General features: G+C 38.6%; 1 long non-coding RNA gene across 2 annotated transcripts in view; it reads left to right on the forward strand.

Annotated features, from left to right (window-relative positions):
* The window catches only part of LOC148965059 (uncharacterized), a 99449-nt gene extending 83789 nt beyond the window's left edge, over nt 1-15660 (forward strand). For both annotated transcript variants that reach the window (XR_016150771.1, XR_016150770.1), the window contains exon 3: nt 14476-15660. This is a non-coding gene — a long non-coding RNA (uncharacterized LOC148965059). The remainder of the gene's footprint in view (nt 1-14475) is intronic.
* The last annotated feature ends 3753 nt before the right edge of the window (nt 15661-19413 follow it).

Genomic DNA, 19413 nt, shown 5'->3' on the forward strand with positions numbered 1-19413 from the left:
CAAAAATTGAGGCTCTAGACCCTTCCAGAGCTGAGATATCGAAATTCAAAATTTTGACCCGAAAAAAAAAACGACAGTGTTACCCCTTTCGTTTTTTTTCATTTTTGGGCGAAAAATTAAGTTTCTCCAATCTTCTTAAAACTCTGAATTCTGATAAAGGGCCACGAGACTTTGGCTTGAGTGCAAAAATGGAGGCTCTAGACCCTTCTAGAGCTGAGATATCGAAATTCAAAATTTGGACCCGAAAAAAAAAACGACAGTGTTACCCCTTTCGTTTTTTTTCATTTTTGGGCGAAAAATTAAGTTTCTCCAATCTTCTTAAAACTCTGGATTCTGATAAAGGGCCACGAGACTTTGACCTGAGTGCAAAAATGGAGGCTCTAGACCCTTCCAGAGCTGAGATATCGAAATTCAAAATTTGGACCCGAAAAAAAAACGACAGTGTTACCCCTTTCGTTTTTTTTCATTTTTGGGCGAAAAATTAAGTTTATCCAATCTTCTTAAAACTCTGGATTCTGATAAAGGGCCACGAGACTTTGACTTGAGTGCAAAAATTGAGGCTCTAGACCCTTCCAGAGCTGAGACATCGAAATTCAAAATTTGGACCCGAAAAAAAAAACGACAGTGTTACCCCTTTCGTTTTTTTTTCATTTTTGGGCGAAAAATTAAGTTTCTCCAATCTTCTTAAAACTTTGGATTCTGATAAAGGGCCACGAGACTTTGACCTGAGTGCAAAAATGGAGGCTCTAGACCCTTCCAGAGCTGAGATATCGAAATTCAAAATTTGGACCAGAAAAAAAAACGACAGTGTTACCCCTTTCGTTTTTTTTTTTCATTTTTGGGCGAAAAATTAAGTTTCTCCAATCTTCTTAAAACTCTGGATTCTGATAAAGGGCCACGAGACTTTGACTTGAGTGCAAAAATGGAGGCTCTAGACCCTTCTAGAGCTGAGATATCGAAATTCAAAATTTGGACCCGAAAAAAAAAAACGACAGTGTTACCCCTTTCGTTTTTTTTCATTTTTGGGCGAAAAATTAAGTTTCTCCAATCTTCTTAAAACTCTGGATTCTGATAAAGGGCCACGAGACTTTGACTTGAGTGCAAAAATGGAGGCTCTAGACCCTTCCAGAGCTGAGATATCGAAATTCAAAATTTGGACCCGAAAAAAAAAACGACAGTGTTACCCCTTTCGTTTTTTTTTTCATTTTTGGGCGAAAAATTAAGTTTCTCCAATCTTCTTAAAACTCTGGATTCTGATAAAGGGCCACAAGACTTTGACCTGAGTGCAAAAATGGAGGCTCTAGACCCTTCTAGAGCTGAGATATCGAAATTCAAAATTTGGACCTGAAAAAAAAACGACAGTGTTACCCCTTTCGTTTTTTTTCATTTTTGGGCGAAAAATTAAGTTTCTCTAATCTTCTTAAAACTCTGGATTCTGATAAAGGGCCACGAGACTTTGACTTGAGTGCAAAAATGGAGGCTCTAGACCCTTCCAGAGCTGAGATATCGAAATTCAAAATTTGGACCCGAAAAAAAAAACGACAGTGTTACCCCTTTCGTTTTTTTTCATTTTTGGGCGAAAAATTAAGTTTCTCCAATCTTCTTAAAACTCTGGATTCTGATAAAGGGCCACGAGACTTTGACCTGAGTGCAAAAATGGAGGCTCTAGACCCTTCTAGAGCTGAGATATCGAAATTCAAAATTTGGACCCGAAAAAAAAACGACAGTGTTACCCCTTTCGTTTTTTTTCATTTTTGGGCGAAAAATTAAGTTTCTCCAATCTTCTTAAAACTCTGGATTCTGATAAAGGGCCACGAGACTTTGACTTGAGTGCAAAAATGGAGGCTCTAGACCCTTCCAGAGCTGAGATATCGAAATTCAAAATTTTGACCCGAAAAAAAAACGACAGTGTTACCCCTTTCGTTTTTTTTCATTTTTGGGCGAAAAATTAAGTTTCTCCAATCTTCTTAAAACTCTGGATTCTGATAAAGGGCCACGAGACTTTGACTTGAGTGCAAAAATGGAGGCTCTAGACCCTTCCAGAGCTGAGATATCGAAATTCAAAATTTGGACCCGAAAAAAAAACGACAGTGTTACACCTTTCGTTTTTTTTCATTTTTGGGCGAAAAATTAAGTTTCTCCAATCTTCTTAAAACTCTGGATTCTGATAAAGGGCCACGAGACTTTGACCTGAGTGCAAAAATGGAGGCTCTAGACCCTTCTAGAGCTGAGATATCGAAATTCAAAATTTGGACCCGAAAAAAAAACGACAGTGTTACCCCTTTCGTTTTTTTTCATTTTTGGGCGAAAAATTAAGTTTCTCCAATCTTCTTAAAACTCTGGATTCTGATAAAGGGCCACGAGACTTTGACTTGAGTGCAAAAATGGAGGCTCTAGACCCTTCCAGAGCTGAGATATCGAAATTCAAAATTTTGACCCGAAAAAAAAACGACAGTGTTACCCCTTTCGTTTTTTTTCATTTTTGGGCGAAAAATTAAGTTTCTCCAATCTTCTTAAAACTCTGGATTCTGATAAAGGGCCACGAGACTTTGACTTGAGTGCAAAAATGGAGGCTCTAGACCCTTCCAGAGCTGAGATATCGAAATTCAAAATTTGGACCCGAAAAAAAAACGACAGTGTTACCCCTTTCGTTTTTTTTTCATTTTTGGGCGAAAAATTATGTTTCTCTAATCTTCTTAAAACTCTGGATTCTGAAAAAGGGCCACGAGACTTTGACTTGAGTGCAAAAATGGAGGCTCTAGACCCTTCCAGAGCTGAGATATCGAAATTCAAAATTTGGACCCGAAAAAAAAACGACAGTGTTACACCTTTCGTTTTTTTTCATTTTTGGGCGAAAAATTATGTTTCTCTAATCTTCTTAAAACTCTGGATTCTGAAAAAGGGCCACGAGACTTTGACTTGAGTGCAAAAATGGAGGCTCTAGACCCTTCCAGAGCTGAGATATCGAAATTCAAAATTTGGACCCGAAAAAAAAACGACAGTGTTACCCCTTTCGTTTTTTTTCATTTTTGGGCGAAAAATTAAGGTTCTCCAATCTTCTTAAAACTCTGGATTCTGATAAAGGGCTACGAGACTTTGACCTGAGTGCAAAAATGGAGGCTCTAGACCCTTCCAGAGCTGAGATATCGAAATTCAAAATTTGGACCCGAAAAAAAAAACGACAGTGTTACCCCTTTCGTTTTTTTTCATTTTTGGGTGAAAAATTAAGTTTCTCCGATCTTCTTAAAACTCTGGATTCTGATAAAGGGCCACGAGACTTTGACTTGAGTGCAAAAATGGAGGCTCTAGACCCTTCCAGAGCTGAGATATCGAAATTCAAAATTTGGACCAGAAAAAAAAACGACAGTGTTACCCCTTTCGTTTTTTTTTTTCATTTTTGGGCGAAAAATTAAGTTTCTCCAATCTTCTTAAAACTCTGGATTCTTATAAAGGGCCACGAGACTTTGACTTGAGTGCAAAAATGGAGGCTCTAGACCCTTCTAGAGCTGAGATATCGAAATTCAAAATTTGGACCCGAAAAAAAACGACAGTGTTACCCCTTTCGTTTTTTTTCATTTTTGGGCGAAAAATTAAGTTTCTCCAATCTTCTTAAAACTCTGGATTCTGATAAAGGGCCACGAGACTTTGACTTGAGTGCAAAAATGGAGGCTCTAGACCCTCCCAGAGCTGAGATATCGAAATTCAAAATTTGGACCCGAAAAAAAAACGACAGTGTTACCCCTTTCGTTTTTTTTCATTTTTGGGCGAAAAATTAAGTTTCTCTAATCTTCTTAAAACTCTGGATTCTGATAAAGGGCCACGAGACTTTGACTTGAGTGCAAAAATGGAGGCTCTAGACCCTTCTAGAGCTGAGATATCGAAATTCAAAATTTGGACCCGAAAAAAAAAACGACAGTGTTACCCCTTTCGTTTTTTTTCATTTTTGGGCGAAAAATTAAGTTTCTCTAATCTTCTTAAAACTCTGGATTCTGATAAAGGGCCACGAGACTTTGACTTGAGTGCAAAAATGGAGGCTCTAGACCCTTCTAGAGCTGAGATATCGAAATTCAAAATTTGGACCCGAAAAAAAAACGACAGTGTTACCCCTTTCGTTTTTTTTCATTTTTGGGCGAAAAATTAAGGTTCTCCAATCTTCTTAAAACTCTGGATTCTGATAAAGGGCTACGAGACTTTGACCTGAGTGCAAAAATGGAGGCTCTAGACCCTTCCAGAGCTGAGATATCGAAATTCTAAATTTGGACCCGAAAAAAAAAACGACAGTGTTACCCCTTTCGTTTTTTTTCATTTTTGGGTGAAAAATTAAGTTTCTCCAATCTTCTTAAAACTCTGGATTCTGATAAAGGGCCACGAGACTTTGACCTGAGTGCAAAAATGGAGGCTCTAGACCCTTCCAGAGCTGAGATATCGAAATTCAAAATTTGGACCCGAAAAAAAAACGACAGTGTTACCCCTTTCGTTTTTTTTCATTTTTGGGCGAAAAATTAAGTTTCTCCAATCTTCTTAAAACTCTGTATTCTGATAAAGGGCCACGAGACTTTGACTTGAGTGCAAAAATGGAGGCTCTAGACCCTTCCAGAGCTGAGATATCGAAATTCAAAATTTTGACCTGAAAAAAAAACGACAGTGTTACCCCTTTCGTTTTTTTTTCATTTTTGGGCGAAAAATTAAGTTTCTCCAATCTTCTTAAAACTCTGAATTCTGATAAAGGGCCACGAGACTTTGGCTTGAGTGCAAAAATGGAGGCTCTAGACCCTTCTAGAGCTGAGATATCGAAATTCAAAATTTGGACCCGAAAAAAAAAACGACAGTGTTACCCCTTTCGTTTTTTTTCATTTTTGGGCGAAAAATTAAGTTTCTCCAATCTTCCTAAAACTCTGGATTCTGATAAAGGGCCACGAGACTTTGACTTGAGTGCAAAAATGGAGGCTCTAGACCCTTCCAGAGCTGAGATATCGAAATTCAAAATTTGGACCCGAAAAAAAAACGACAGTGTTACCCCTTTCGTTTTTTTTCATTTTTGGGCGAAAAATTAAGTTTCTCCAATCTTCTTAAAACTCTGGATTCTGATAAAGGGTCACGAGACTTTGACTTGAGTGCAAAAATGGAGGCTCTAGACCCTTCCAGAGCTGAGATATCGAAATTCAAAATTTGGACCCGAAAAAAAAACGACAGTGTTACCCCTTTCGTTTTTTTTCATTTTTGGGCGAAAAATTAAGTTTCTCCAATCTTCTTAAAACTCTGAATTCTGATAAAGGGCCACGAGACTTTGGCTTGAGTGCAAAAATGGAGGCTCTAGACCCTTCTAGAGCTGAGATATCGAAATTCAAAATTTGGACCCGAAAAAAAAAACGACAGTGTTACCCCTTTCGTTTTTTTTCATTTTTGGGCGAAAAATTAAGTTTCTCCAATCTTCCTAAAACTCTGGATTCTGATAAAGGGCCACGAGACTTTGACTTGAGTGCAAAAATGGAGGCTCTAGACCCTTCCAGAGCTGAGATATCGAAATTCAAAATTTGGACCCGAAAAAAAAAACGACAGTGTTACCCCTTTCGTTTTTTTTCATTTTTGGGCGAAAAATTAAGTTTCTCCAATCTTCTTAAAACTCTGGATTCTGATAAAGGGTCACGAGACTTTGACTTGAGTGCAAAAATGGAGGCTCTAGACCCTTCCAGAGCTGAGATATCGAAATTCAAAATTTGGACCCGAAAAAAAAACGACAGTGTTACCCCTTTCGTTTTTTTTCATTTTTGGGCGAAAAATTAAGTTTCTCTAATCTTCTTAAAACTCTGGATTCTGATAAAGGGCCACGAGACTTTGACTTGAGTGCAAAAATGGAGGCTCTAGACCCTTCCAGAGCTGAGATATCGAAATTCAAAATTTGGACCCGAAAAAAAAAAACGACAGTGTTACCCCTTTCGTTTTTTTTTTTCATTTTTGGGCGAAAAATTAAGGTTCTCCAATCTTCTTAAAACTCTGGATTCTGATAAAGGGCTACGAGACTTTGACCTGAGTGCAAAAATGGAGGCTCTAGACCCTTCCAGAGCTGAGATATCGAAATTCAAAATTTGGACCCGAAAAAAAAACGACAGTGTTACCCCTTTCGTTTTTTTTCATTTTTGGGTGAAAAATTAAGTTTCTCCAATCTTCTTAAAACTCTGGATTCTGATAAAGGGCCACGAGACTTTGACCTGAGTGCAAAAATGGAGGCTCTAGACCCTTCCAGAGCTGAGATATCGAAATTCAAAATTTGGACCCGAAAAAAAAACGACAGTGTTACCCCTTTCGTTTTTTTTCATTTTTGGGCGAAAAATTAAGTTTCTCCAATCTTCTTAAAACTCTGGATTCTGATAAAGGGCCACGAGACTTTGACTTGAGTGCAAAAATGGAGGCTCTAGACCCTTCCAGAGCTGAGGTATCGAAATTCAAAATTTTGACCCGAAAAAAAAACGACAGTGTTACCCCTTTCGTTTTTTTTCATTTTTGGGCGAAAAATTATGTTTCTCTAATCTTCTTAAAACTCTGGATTCTGAAAAAGGGCCACGAGACTTTGACCTGAGTGCAAAAATGGAGGCTCTAGACCCTTCCAGAGCTGAGATATCGAAATTCAAAATTTGGACCCGAAAAAAAAACGACAGTGTTACCCCTTTCGTTTTTTTTCATTTTTGGGCGAAAAATTATGTTTCTCTAATCTTCTTAAAACTCTGGATTCTGAAAAAGGGCCACGAGACTTTGACTTGAGTGCAAAAATGGAGGCTCTAGACCCTTCCAGAGCTGAGATATCGAAATTCAAAATTTGGACCCGAAAAAAAAACGACAGTGTTACCCCCTTTCGTTTTTTTTCATTTTTGGGCGAAAAATTAAGGTTCTCCAATCTTCTTAAAACTCTGGATTCTGATAAAGGGCTACGAGACTTTGACCTGAGTGCAAAAATGGAGGCTCTAGACCCTTCCAGAGCTGAGATATCGAAATTCAAAATTTGGACCCGAAAAAAAAACGACAGTGTTACCCCTTTCGTTTTTTTTCATTTTTGGGTGAAAAATTAAGTTTCTCCGATCTTCTTAAAACTCTGGATTCTGATAAAGGGCCACGAGACTTTGACTTGAGTGCAAAAATGGAGGCTCTAGACCCTTCCAGAGCTGAGATATCGAAATTCAAAATTTGGACCAGAAAAAAAAACGACAGTGTTACCCCTTTCGTTTTTTTTTTCATTTTTGGGCGAAAAATTAAGTTTCTCCAATCTTCTTAAAACTCTGGATTCTGATAAAGGGCCACGAGACTTTGACTTGAGTGCAAAAATGGAGGCTCTAGACCCTTCTAGAGCTGAGATATCGAAATTCAAAATTTGGACCCGAAAAAAAAACGACAGTGTTACCCCTTTCGTTTTTTTTCATTTTTGGGCGAAAAATTAAGTTTCTCCAATCTTCTTAAAACTCTGGATTCTGATAAAGGGCCACGAGACTTTGACTTGAGTGCAAAAATGGAGGCTCTAGACCCTCCCAGAGCTGAGATATCGAAATTTAAAATTTGGACCCGAAAAAAAAACGACAGTGTTACCCCTTTCGTTTTTTTTTCATTTTTGGGCGAAAAATTAAGTTTCTCTAATCTTCTTAAAACTCTGGATTCTGATAAAGGGCCACGAGACTTTGACTTGAGTGCAAAAATGGAGGCTCTAGACCCTTCTAGAGCTGAGATATCGAAATTCAAAATTTGGACCCGAAAAAAAAACGACAGTGTTACCCCTTTCGTTTTTTTTCATTTTTGGGCGAAAAATTAAGTTTCTCTAATCTTCTTAAAACTCTGGATTCTGATAAAGGGCCACGAGACTTTGACTTGAGTGCAAAAATGGAGGCTCTAGACCCTTCTAGAGCTGAGATATCGAAATTCAAAATTTGGACCCGAAAAAAAAACGACAGTGTTACCCCTTTCGTTTTTTTTCATTTTTGGGCGAAAAATTAAGGTTCTCCAATCTTCTTAAAACTCTGGATTCTGATAAAGGGCTACGAGACTTTGACCTGAGTGCAAAAATGGAGGCTCTAGACCCTTCCAGAGCTGAGATATCGAAATTCAAAATTTGGACCCGAAAAAAAAAACGACAGTGTTACCCCTTTCGTTTTTTTTCATTTTTGGGTGAAAAATTAAGTTTCTCCAATCTTCTTAAAACTCTGGATTCTGATAAAGGGCCACAAGACTTTGACCTGAGTGCAAAAATGGAGGCTCTAGACCCTTCCAGAGCTGAGATATCGAAATTCAAAATTTGGACCCGAAAAAAAAACGACAGTGTTACCCCTTTCGTTTTTTTTCATTTTTGGGCGAAAAATTAAGTTTCTCCAATCTTCTTAAAACTCTGTATTCTGATAAAGGGCCACGAGACTTTGACTTGAGTGCAAAAATGGAGGCTCTAGACCCTTCCAGAGCTGAGATATCGAAATTCAAAATTTTGACCTGAAAAAAAAACGACAGTGTTACCCCTTTCGTTTTTTTTTTCATTTTTGGGCGAAAAATTAAGTTTCTCCAATCTTCTTAAAACTCTGAATTCTGATAAAGGGCCACGAGACTTTGGCTTGAGTGCAAAAATGGAGGCTCTAGACCCTTCTAGAGCTGAGATATCGAAATTCAAAATTTGGACCCGAAAAAAAAAACGACAGTGTTACCCCTTTCGTTTTTTTTCATTTTTGGGCGAAAAATTAAGTTTCTCCAATCTTCCTAAAACTCTGGATTCTGATAAAGGGCCACGAGACTTTGACTTGAGTGCAAAAATGGAGGCTCTAGACCCTTCCAGAGCTGAGATATCGAAATTCAAAATTTGGACCCGAAAAAAAAAACGACAGTGTTACCCCTTTCGTTTTTTTTCATTTTTGGGCGAAAAATTAAGTTTCTCCAATCTTCTTAAAACTCTGGATTCTGATAAAGGGCCACAAGACTTTGACCTGAGTGCAAAAATGGAGGCTCTAGACCCTTCTAGAGCTGAGATATCGAAATTCAAAATTTGGACCCGAAAAAAAAAACGACAGTGTTACCCCTTTCGTTTTTTTTCATTTTTGGGCGAAAAATTAAGTTTCTCCAATCTTCTTAAAACTCTGGATTCTGATAAAGGGCCACAAGACTTTGACCTGAGTGCAAAAATGGAGGCTCTAGACCCTTCTAGAGCTGAGATATCGAAATTCAAAATTTGGACCCGAAAAAAAAACGACAGTGTTACCCCTTTCGTTTTTTTTCATTTTTGGGCGAAAAATTAAGTTTCTCCAATCTTTATAAAACTCTGGATTCTGATAAAGGGTCACAAGACTTTGACTTGAGTGCAAAAATGGAGGCTCTAGACCCTTCCAGAGCTGAGATATCGAAATTCAAAATTTGGACCCGAAAAAAAAACGACAGTGTTACCCCTTTCGTTTTTTTTCATTTTTGGGCGAAAAATTAAGTTTCTCTAATCTTCTTAAAACTCTGGATTCTGATAAAGGGCCACGAGACTTTGACTTGAGTGCAAAAATGGAGGCTCTAGACCCTTCCAGAGCTGAGATATCGAAATTCAAAATTTGGACCCGAAAAAAAAAACGACAGTGTTACCCCTTTCGTTTTTTTTTCATTTTTGGGCGAAAAATTAAGTTTCTCCAATCTTCTTAAAACTCTGGATTCTGATAAAGGGCCACAAGACTTTGACCTGAGTGCAAAAATGGAGGCTCTAGACCCTTCTAGAGCTGAGATATCGAAATTCAAAATTTGGACCCGAAAAAAAAACGACAGTGTTACCCCTTTCGTTTTTTTTCATTTTTGGGCGAAAAATTAAGGTTCTCCAATCTTCTTAAAACTCTGGATTCTGATAAAGGGCTACGAGACTTTGACCTGAGTGCAAAAATGGAGGCTCTAGACCCTTCCAGAGCTGAGATATCGAAATTCAAAATTTGGACCCGATAAAAAAAACGACAGTGTTACCCCTTTCGTTTTTTTTTCATTTTTGGGTGAAAAATTAAGTTTCTCCAATCTTCTTAAAACTCTGGATTCTGATAAAGGGCCACGAGACTTTGACCTGAGTGCAAAAATGGAGGCTCTAGACCCTTCCAGAGCTGAGATATCGAAATTCAAAATTTGGACCCGAAAAAAAAAACGACAGTGTTACCCCTTTCGTTTTTTTTCATTTTTGGGCGAAAAATTAAGTTTCTCCAATCTTCTTAAAACTCTGAATTCTGATAAAGGGCCACGAGACTTTGGCTTGAGTGCAAAAATGGAGGCTCTAGACCCTTCTAGAGCTGAGATATCGAAATTCAAAATTTGGACCCGAAAAAAAAAATGACAGTGTTACCCCTTTCGTTTTTTTTTCATTTTTGGGCGAAAAATTAAGTTTCTCCAATCTTCTTAAAACTCTGGATTCTGATAAAGGGCCACGAGACTTTGACTTGAGTGCAAAAATGGAGGCTCTAGACCCTTCCAGAGCTGAGATATCGAAATTCAAAATTTGGACCCGAAAAAAAAAACGACAGTGTTACCCCTTTCGTTTTTTTTCATTTTTGGGCGAAAAATTAAGTTTCTCCAATCTTCTTAAAACTCTGGATTCTGATAAAGGGCCACAAGACTTTGACCTGAGTGCAAAAATGGAGGCTCTAGACCCTTCTAGAGCTGAGATATCGAAATTCAAAATTTGGACCCGAAAAAAAAACGACAGTGTTACCCCTTTCGTTTTTTTTTCATTTTTGGGCGAAAAATTAAGTTTCTCCAATCTTCTTAAAACTCTGGATTCTGATAAAGGGTCACGAGACTTTGACTTGAGTGCAAAAATGGAGGCTCTAGACCCTTCCAGAGCTGAGATATCGAAATTCAAAATTTGGACCCGAAAAAAAAACGACAGTGTTACCCCTTTCGTTTTTTTTCATTTTTGGGCGAAAAATTAAGTTTCTCCAATCTTCTTAAAACTCTGGATTCTGATAAGGGGCTACGAGACTTTGACCTGAGTGCAAAAATGGAGGCTCTAGACCCTTCCAGAGCTGAGATATCGAAATTCAAAATTTGGACCCGAAAAAAAAAACGACAGTGTTACCCCTTTCGTTTTTTTTCATTTTTGGGCGAAAAATTAAGTTTCTCCAATCTTCTTAAAACTCTGGATTCTGATAAAGGGCCACGAGACTTTGACTTGAGTGCAAAAATGGAGGCTCTAGACCCTTCCAGAGCTGAGATATCGAAATTCAAAATTTGGACCCGAAAAAAAAACGACAGTGTTACCCCTTTCGTTTTTTTTCATTTTTGGGCGAAAAATTAAGTTTCTCCAATCTTCTTAAAACTCTGGATTCTGATAAAGGGCCACGAGACTATGACCTGAGTGCAAAAATGGAGGCTCTAGACCCTTCTAGAGCTGAGATATCGAAATTCAAAATTTGGACCCGAAAAAAAAAACGACAGTGTTACCCCTTTCGTTTTTTTTTCATTTTTGGGCGAAAAATTAAGTTTCTCCAATCTTCTTACAACTATGGATTCTGATAAAGGGCCACGAGACTTTGACCTGAGTGCAAAAATGGAGGCTCTAGACCCTTCCAGAGCTGAGATATCGAAATTCAAAATTTGGACCCGAAAAAAAAAACGACAGTGTTACCCCTTTCGTTTTTTTTCATTTTTGGGCGAAAAATTAAGTTTCTCCAATCTTCTTAAAACTCTGGATTCTGATAAAGGGCCACGAGACTTTGACTTGAGTGCAAAAATGGAGGCTCTAGACCCTTCTAGAGCTGAGATATCGAAATTCAAAATTTGGACCCGAAAAAAAAACGACAGTGTTACCCCTTTCGTTTTTTTTCATTTTTGGGCGAAAAATTAAGTTTCTCCAATCTTCTTAAAACTCTGGATTCTGATAAAGGGCCACGAGACTTTGACCTGAGTGCAAAAATGGAGGCTCTAGACCCTTCCAGAGCTGAGATATCGAAATTCAAAATTTGGACCCGAAAAAAAAACGACAGTGTTACCCCTTTCGTTTTTTTTCATTAATCTTCTTAAAACTCTGGATTCTGATAAAGGGCCACGAGACTTTGACCTGAGTGCAAAAATGGAGGCTCTAGACCCTTCCAGAGCTGAGATATCGAAATTCAAAATTTGGACCCGAAAAAAAAACGACAGTGTTACCCCTTTCGTTTTTTTTCATTTTTGGGCGAAAAATTAAGTTTCTCCAATCTTCTGAAAACTCTGGATTCTGATAAAGGGCCACGAGACTTTGACCTGAGTGCAAAAATGGAGGCTCTAGACCCTTCCAGAGCTGAGATATCGAAATTCAAAATTTGGACCCGAAAAAAAAAACGACAGTGTTACCCCTTTCGTTTTTTTTTCATTTTTGGGCGAAAAATTAAGTTTCTCCAATCTTCTTAAAACTCTGGATTCTGATAAAGGGCCACGAGACTTTGACTTGAGTGCAAAAATGGAGGCTCTAGACCCTTCCAGAGCTGAGATATCGAAATTCAAAATTTGGCACCGAAAAAAAAACGACAGTGTTACCCCTTTCGTTTTTTTTCATTTTTGGGCGAAAAATTAAGTTTCTCCAATCTTCTTAAAACTCTGGATTCTGATAAAGGGCCACGAGACTTTGACTTGAGTGCAAAAATGGAGGCTCTAGACCCTTCCAGAGCTGAGATATCGAAATTCAAAATTTGGACCCGAAAAAAAAAACGACAGTGTTACCCCTTTCGTTTTTTTTTCATTTTTGGGCGAAAAATTAAGTTTCTCCAATCTTCTTAAAACTCTGGATTCTGAGAAAGGGCCACGAGACTTTGACCTGAGTGCAAAAATGGAGGCTCTAGACCCTTCCAGAGCTGAGATATCGAAATTCAAAATTTGGACCCGAAAAAAAAACGACAGTGTTACCCCTTTCCTTTTTTTTTAATTTTTGGGCGAAAAATTAAGTTTCTCCAATCTTCTTAAAACTCTGGATTCTGATAAAGGGCCACGAGACTTTGACTTGAGTGCAAAAATGGAGGCTCTAGACCCTTCCAGAGCTGAGATATCGAAATTCAAAATTTGGACCCGAAAAAAAAAAACGACAGTGTTACCCCTTTCGTTTTTTTTTTCATTTTTGGGTGAAAAATTAAGTTTCTCCAATCTTCTTAAAACTCTGGATTCTGATAAAGGGCCACGAGACTTTGACCTGAGTGCAAAAATGGAGGCTCTAGACCCTTCCAGAGCTGAGATATCGAAATTCAAAATTTGGACCCGAAAAAAAAACGACAGTGTTACCCCTTTCGGTTTTTTTCATTTTTGGGCGAAAAATTAAGTTTCTCCAATCTTCTTAAAACTCTGGATTCTGATAAAGGGCCACGAGACTTTGACTTGAGTGCAAAAATGGAGGCTCTAGACCCTTCTAGAGCTGAGATATCGAAATTCAAAATTTGGACCCGAAAAAAAAAACGACAGTGTTACCCCTTTCGGTTTTTTTTTCATTTTTGGGCGAAAAATTAAGTTTCTCCAATCTTCTTACAACTATGGATTCTGATAAAGGGCCACGAGACTTTGACTTGAGTGCAAAAATGGAGGCTCTAGACCCTTCCAGAGCTGAGATATCGAAATTCAAAATTTGGACCCGAAAAAAAAACGACAGTGTTACCCCTTTCGTTTTTTTTTCATTTTTGGGCGAAAAAGTAAGTTTCTCCAATCTTCTTAAAACTCTGGATTCTGATAAAGGGCCACGAGACTTTGACTTGAGTGCAAAAATGGAGGCTCTAGACCCTTCCAGAGCTGAGATATCGAAATTCAAAATTTGGAACCGGAAAAAAAAACGACAGTGTTACCCCTTTCGTTTTTTTTCATTTTTGGGCGAAAAATTAAGTTTCTCCAATCTTCTTAAAACTCTGGATTCTGATAAAGGGCCACGAGACTTTGACCTGAGTGCAAAAATGGAGGCTCTAGACCCTTCTAGAGCTGAGATATCGAAATTCAAAATTTGGACCCGAAAAAAAAACGACAGTGTTACCCCTTTCGTTTTTTTTCATTTTTGGGCGAAAAATTAAGTTTCTCCAATCTTCTTAAAACTCTGGATTCTGATAAAGGGCCACGAGACTTTGACCTGAGTGCAAAAATGGAGGCTCTAGACCCTTCTAGAGCTGAGATATCGAAATTCAAAATTTGGACCCGAAAAAAAAAACGACAGTGTTACCCCTTTCGTTTTTTTTTTTCATTTTTGGGCGAAAAATTAAGTTTCTCCAATCTCCAAAGTTTCTTAGACCTGAGTGCAAAAATGGAGGCTCTAGACTCTTCCAGAGCTGACATACACTTAGTGTATGCTATTGCTTGTTGACAATGTTAGTGTAATGACAGTATAACTATCAAGCATCACAGCTGTAAACAACCTAGCATTACCAGTATTTTCATTTAAATGCCAGATGTACCTAATTCTTTACGACACAAACAGTGTGTGTGATATATCAATATATCATATATGTATTACTAGCAACTCTTAAGTGTCAAGTGTCTAAAGTTTGATTATGTTTTTAGGTGGAGCTGTCACTTGAGCAGCGATTTATAAGGGAGACGCAGTGCAACTACAAACCTGGCTTGGGACAGTGCAACCATCTCATCAGGCTACTCTACACTCTCGCTCACTTTGCCAAGATGGGCTATACATTTGTCCCCCCAACAATGTGCAAGACATCACTGATAATCTGTTTGTGTTTAGTTCTCTTTTGTTTTTATATGTTTTTAAATGGTTTGTTCCTAATGCAATTTCTAATGTTCTGACCTGTTCCGGTTCCTTTTCCATACTTATACAAGGTTACCTTTACAAACCTAGACTATTCTGCCTATCATTGTTTTTTGAACGGCCAGTTGATTTGAATTGTTTTCTGATGTTCTGGTTTCTTTTCCAAGCTTACGCAGGCAGGCCATTTTACTTTATTACCCTGTACCAACTTCTATATACAAAGTTAACTTTACAAACCTTAACCAGTGTGCCTATTAATGTTTTTTTGTTTGTTTTTTTCTTATGCCTGTTCTGGTTCCGGTATATTAATTTATAAAGTTATGAAGGAAATCATCCATGTGTAATACAATTGTACTTTATTGTTTAGATTGATACACATCCAGTAGCGTATACATACACACACACATACATGTAAAACAATCAAATCACTCACAGGTATGTAAAAGAGCATGAGAAGTGATTATAAGGTCTGACAGAGACTGGTCCTGTTACATACTGACTAGTATAAGGTGCTATGGTGACAATACAAGTTCACATATTTGTATAGATTCATAAAGAAGAACAATAATGATGGTTACGGATTTTTATAGATTCTAATCTAAAACATAATTACTTACAGTCAACAACTCCATATTACAGCTACTACCTCTAGCTGCAACAAGCTCACAGAAACTGAGGCAAAGATGCGTCCATTCAGACGTTCAATGTCATGGATAAAACCTCCGATCCAGGTACTGTAACCCTTAATTACACAGCCCGGGGGATGTTGCAGTCACTGGCTCACTGCTTCACATTTTGCATAATTAATTCGGGCAACCAGGAAAGATTGGTGGGCCACACTGCGAGTTTTCATTGCTGGTGCTGCTGCGTTGCATGCATACTTCCGGGTGAGTGTACCCCCCAGCGGCGTTCCGTTTTCCAAATGGCCGACAGGTGAATAAGGCGAATGAGTTATTGAGATCCCACGTAGCTTTCATGCCATTATAAATATCTCAATATCTCAGCTCTGGAAGGGTCTAGAGACTCAATTTTTGCACTCAGTTCTAAGTCCCATGGCCCTCTATCAGAATCCAGAGTTTCAAGAAGATTGGAGAAACTTATTTTTTCGCACAAAAAAAAAAAAAAAAACGAAAGGGGTACCACTGTCGTTTTTTTTTTTTTGGGTCGAAATTTTTAGTTGCTGTGATCTTCTTGAAACTCTGGATTCTGATAGAGGGCCATGGGACTTAGACCTGAGTGCAAAAATGGAGGCTCTAGACCCGTCCAGAGCTGATATATTGAGATCACACGCAGCATTTATGCCATTATAAATATCTCAATATCTCAGCTCTGGAAGGGTCTAGAGACTCCATTTTTGCACTCAGGTCTAAGTCCCATGGCCCTCTATCAGAATCCAGAGTTTCAAGAAGATCACAGCAACTATAAATTTCGACCCGAAAAAAAAAAACGACAGTTACCCCTTTCGTTTTTTTTTTTCATTTTTGGGCGAAAAATTAAGTTTCTCCAAATCTTCTTGAAACTCTGGATTCTGATAAAGGGCCATGGGACTTAGACCTGAGTGCAAAAAAGGAGTCTCTAGACCCTTCCAGAGCTGAGATATTGAGATATTTATAATGGCATAAATGCTACATGCGATTTTAATATCTCAGATCTGTAAGGGTCTAGAGCCTCCATTTTTGCACTCAGGTCTAAGTCCCATGGCCCTCTATCAGAATCCAGAGTTTCAAGAAGATCAGAGCAACTCAAAATTTTGTCCCGAAAAAAAAAAAAACGACAGTGGTACCCCTTTCGTTTTTTTTTGTTTTTTGTGTGAAAAAATAAGTTTCTCCAATCTTCTTGAAAATCTGCCATCTGATAGAGGGCCATGGGACTTAGACCTTAGTGCAAAAAATGGAGGCTCTAGACCCTTACAGATCTGAGATATTTATAATGGCATTAAATGCTACGTGGGATCTCAATATCTCAGCTCTGGAAGGGTCTAGAGCCTCCATTTTTGCACTCGGGTCTAAGTCCCATGGCCCTCTATCAGAGTCCAGAGTTTCAAGAAAATCAGAGCAACTAAAAATTTCGACCCCAAAAAAAAAAAAAAACGACAGTGGTACCCCTTTCGGTTTTTTTTTTAATGCGAAAAAATACGTTTCTCCAATCTGCTTGAAACTCTGGATTCTGATAGAGGGCCATGGGAATTAGACCTGAGTGCAAAAATGGAGGCTCTAGACCCTTCCAGAGCTGAGATATTAAAATCGCACGTAGCATTTATGCCATTATAAATATCTCAATATCGCAGCTCTGGAAGAGTCTAGAGACTCCATTTTTGCACTCAGGTCTAAGTCCCATGGCCCTCTATCAGAATCCAGAGTTTCAAGAAGCTTGGAGTAACTTATTTTTTTGCACAAAAAAAAAAACGAAAAACGAAAGGGGTACCACTGTCCTTTTTTTTTTTTTTTTTTTTTTGGGTCGAAATTTTTAGTTGCTGTGATCGTCTTGAAACTCTGGATTCTGATAGAGGGCCATGGGACTTAGACCTGAGTGCAAAAATGTAGGCTCTAGACCCTTCCAGAGCTGAGATATAGAGATCCCACGTAGCATTCATGCCATTATAAATATCTCAGCTCTGGAAGGGTCTAGAGGCTCCTTTTTTGCACTCAGGTCTAAGTCCCATGGCCCTCTATCAGAATCCAGAGTTTCAAGAAGATCAGAGCAACTCAAAATTTCGACCCGAAAAAAAAAACGACAGTGGTACCCCTTTCGTTTTTTTTTTTTTTTGTGCGAAAAAATAAGTTTCTCCAATCTTCTTGAAACTCTGGATTCTGATAGAGGGCCATGGGACTTAGACCCGAGTGCAAAAAAGGAGTCTCTAGACCCTTCTAGAGCTGAGATATTGAGATATTTATAATGGCATAAATGCTACGTGCGATTTTAATATCTCAGCTCTGGAAGGATCTAGAGCGTCCATTTTTGCACTCAGGTCTAAGTCCCATGGCCCTCTATCAGAATCCAGAGTTTCAAGAAGATCAGAGCAACTCAAAATTTCGTCCCGAAAAAAAAAACGACAGTGGTACCCCTTTCGTATTTTTTTTTTTTGTGCGAAAAAATAAGTTTCTCCAATCTTCTTGAAACTCTGGATTCTGATAGAGGGCCATGGGACTTAGATCTTAGTGCAAAAATGGAGGCTCTAGACCCTTACAGATCTGAGATATTTATAATGGCATTAAATGCTACGTGGGATCTCAATATCTCAGCTCTGGAAGGGTCTAGAGCCTCCATTTTTGTACTCAGTTCTAAGTCCCATGGCCCTCTATGAGAATCCAGAGTTTCAAGAAGATCACAGCAACTTAAAATTCTAACCCGAAAAAAAAAAAAACGACAGTGGTACCCCTTTCGTTTTTTGTTTTTTTTTTGTGCGAAAAAATACGTTTCTCCAGTCTTCTTGAAACTCTGGATTCTGATAGAGGGCCATGGGACTTAGACCTGAGTGCAAAAATGGAGGCTCTAGACCCTTCCAGAGCTGAGATATTAAGATATTTATAATGGCATAAATGCTAAGTGCGAGGGGGGAAAAAAAGACAGTGGTACCCCTTTCATTTTTTGTTGGGTTTTTTTTTTTGTGCGAAAAAATAAGTTTCTCCAATCTTCTTGAAACTCTGGATTCTGATAGAGGGCCATGGGACTTAGACCTGAGTGCAAAAATGGAGGCTCTAGACCCTTACAGATCTGAGATATTTATAATGGCGAAAGGGGTACCACTGTCGTTTTTTTTTTTTTTTTTTTTTCGGGTCGAAATTTTTAGTTGCTGTGATCATCTTGAAACTCTGGATTCTGATAGAGGGCCATGGGACTTAGACCTGAGTGCAAAAATGGAGGCTCCAGACCCTTCCAGAGCTGAGATATTGAGATCCCGCGTAGCATTCATGCCATTATAAATATCTCAGCTCTGGAAGGGTCTAGAGGCTCCTTTTTTGCACTCAGGTCTAAGTCCCATGGCCCTCTATCAGAATCCAGAGTTTCAAGAAGATCAGAGCAATTCAAAATTTCGACCCAAAAAAAAAAAAAAACGACAGTGGTACCCCTTTCGTTTTTTTTTTTTGTGCTAAAAAATAAGTTTCTCCAATCTTCTTGAAACTCTGGATTCTGATAGAGGGCCATGGGACTTAGACCCGAGTGCAAAAATGGAGGCTCTAGACCCTTACAGATCTGAGATATTTATAATGGCATAAATCCTACGTGGGATCTCAATATCCAACATGACATCATGACTTTTGCGTAATACACGCCACTTTCGAGTCAGTCGGCGTGTTATCTCTACGCATTTTGAACTATCCGCGTGTATGCTTGTACGTCTACGCCATTAACGTCCGCGTCATTCCGCGTGTCTGTACACGCAGTCAAATCTCCAGTCATAAATGCCATTAACCCCAGTGACGGTTAAGTTTAGGGATGGGGTTGAGGTAAGTCAAATCTTTTTTTTACCTAGGATGGTAAGGGAACAGTCATAAATGCCATTGACCCCAGTGACGGTTAGGTTTAGGGACGGGGTTGAGGTAAGTCATATATTTATATAACGTTAAGTCAACGGCGTTCATAAACACGCTGAAAGGCGATTATGCGTCTTGATAGCACGCCAAAAATGGAAATACGAATTGGCGTGGCATACACACGCTACTTCATGAGATCAGTCTGCAATATCTCAGCTCTGGAAGGGCACCATTTCTGCACTCGGGTCTAATTCCCAT

This window comes from Pimephales promelas, chromosome 25, assembly GCF_988280905.1.
Source record: "Pimephales promelas chromosome 25, fPimPro1.hap1.1, whole genome shotgun sequence".
Taxonomy (NCBI): domain Eukaryota; kingdom Metazoa; phylum Chordata; class Actinopteri; order Cypriniformes; family Leuciscidae; genus Pimephales; species Pimephales promelas.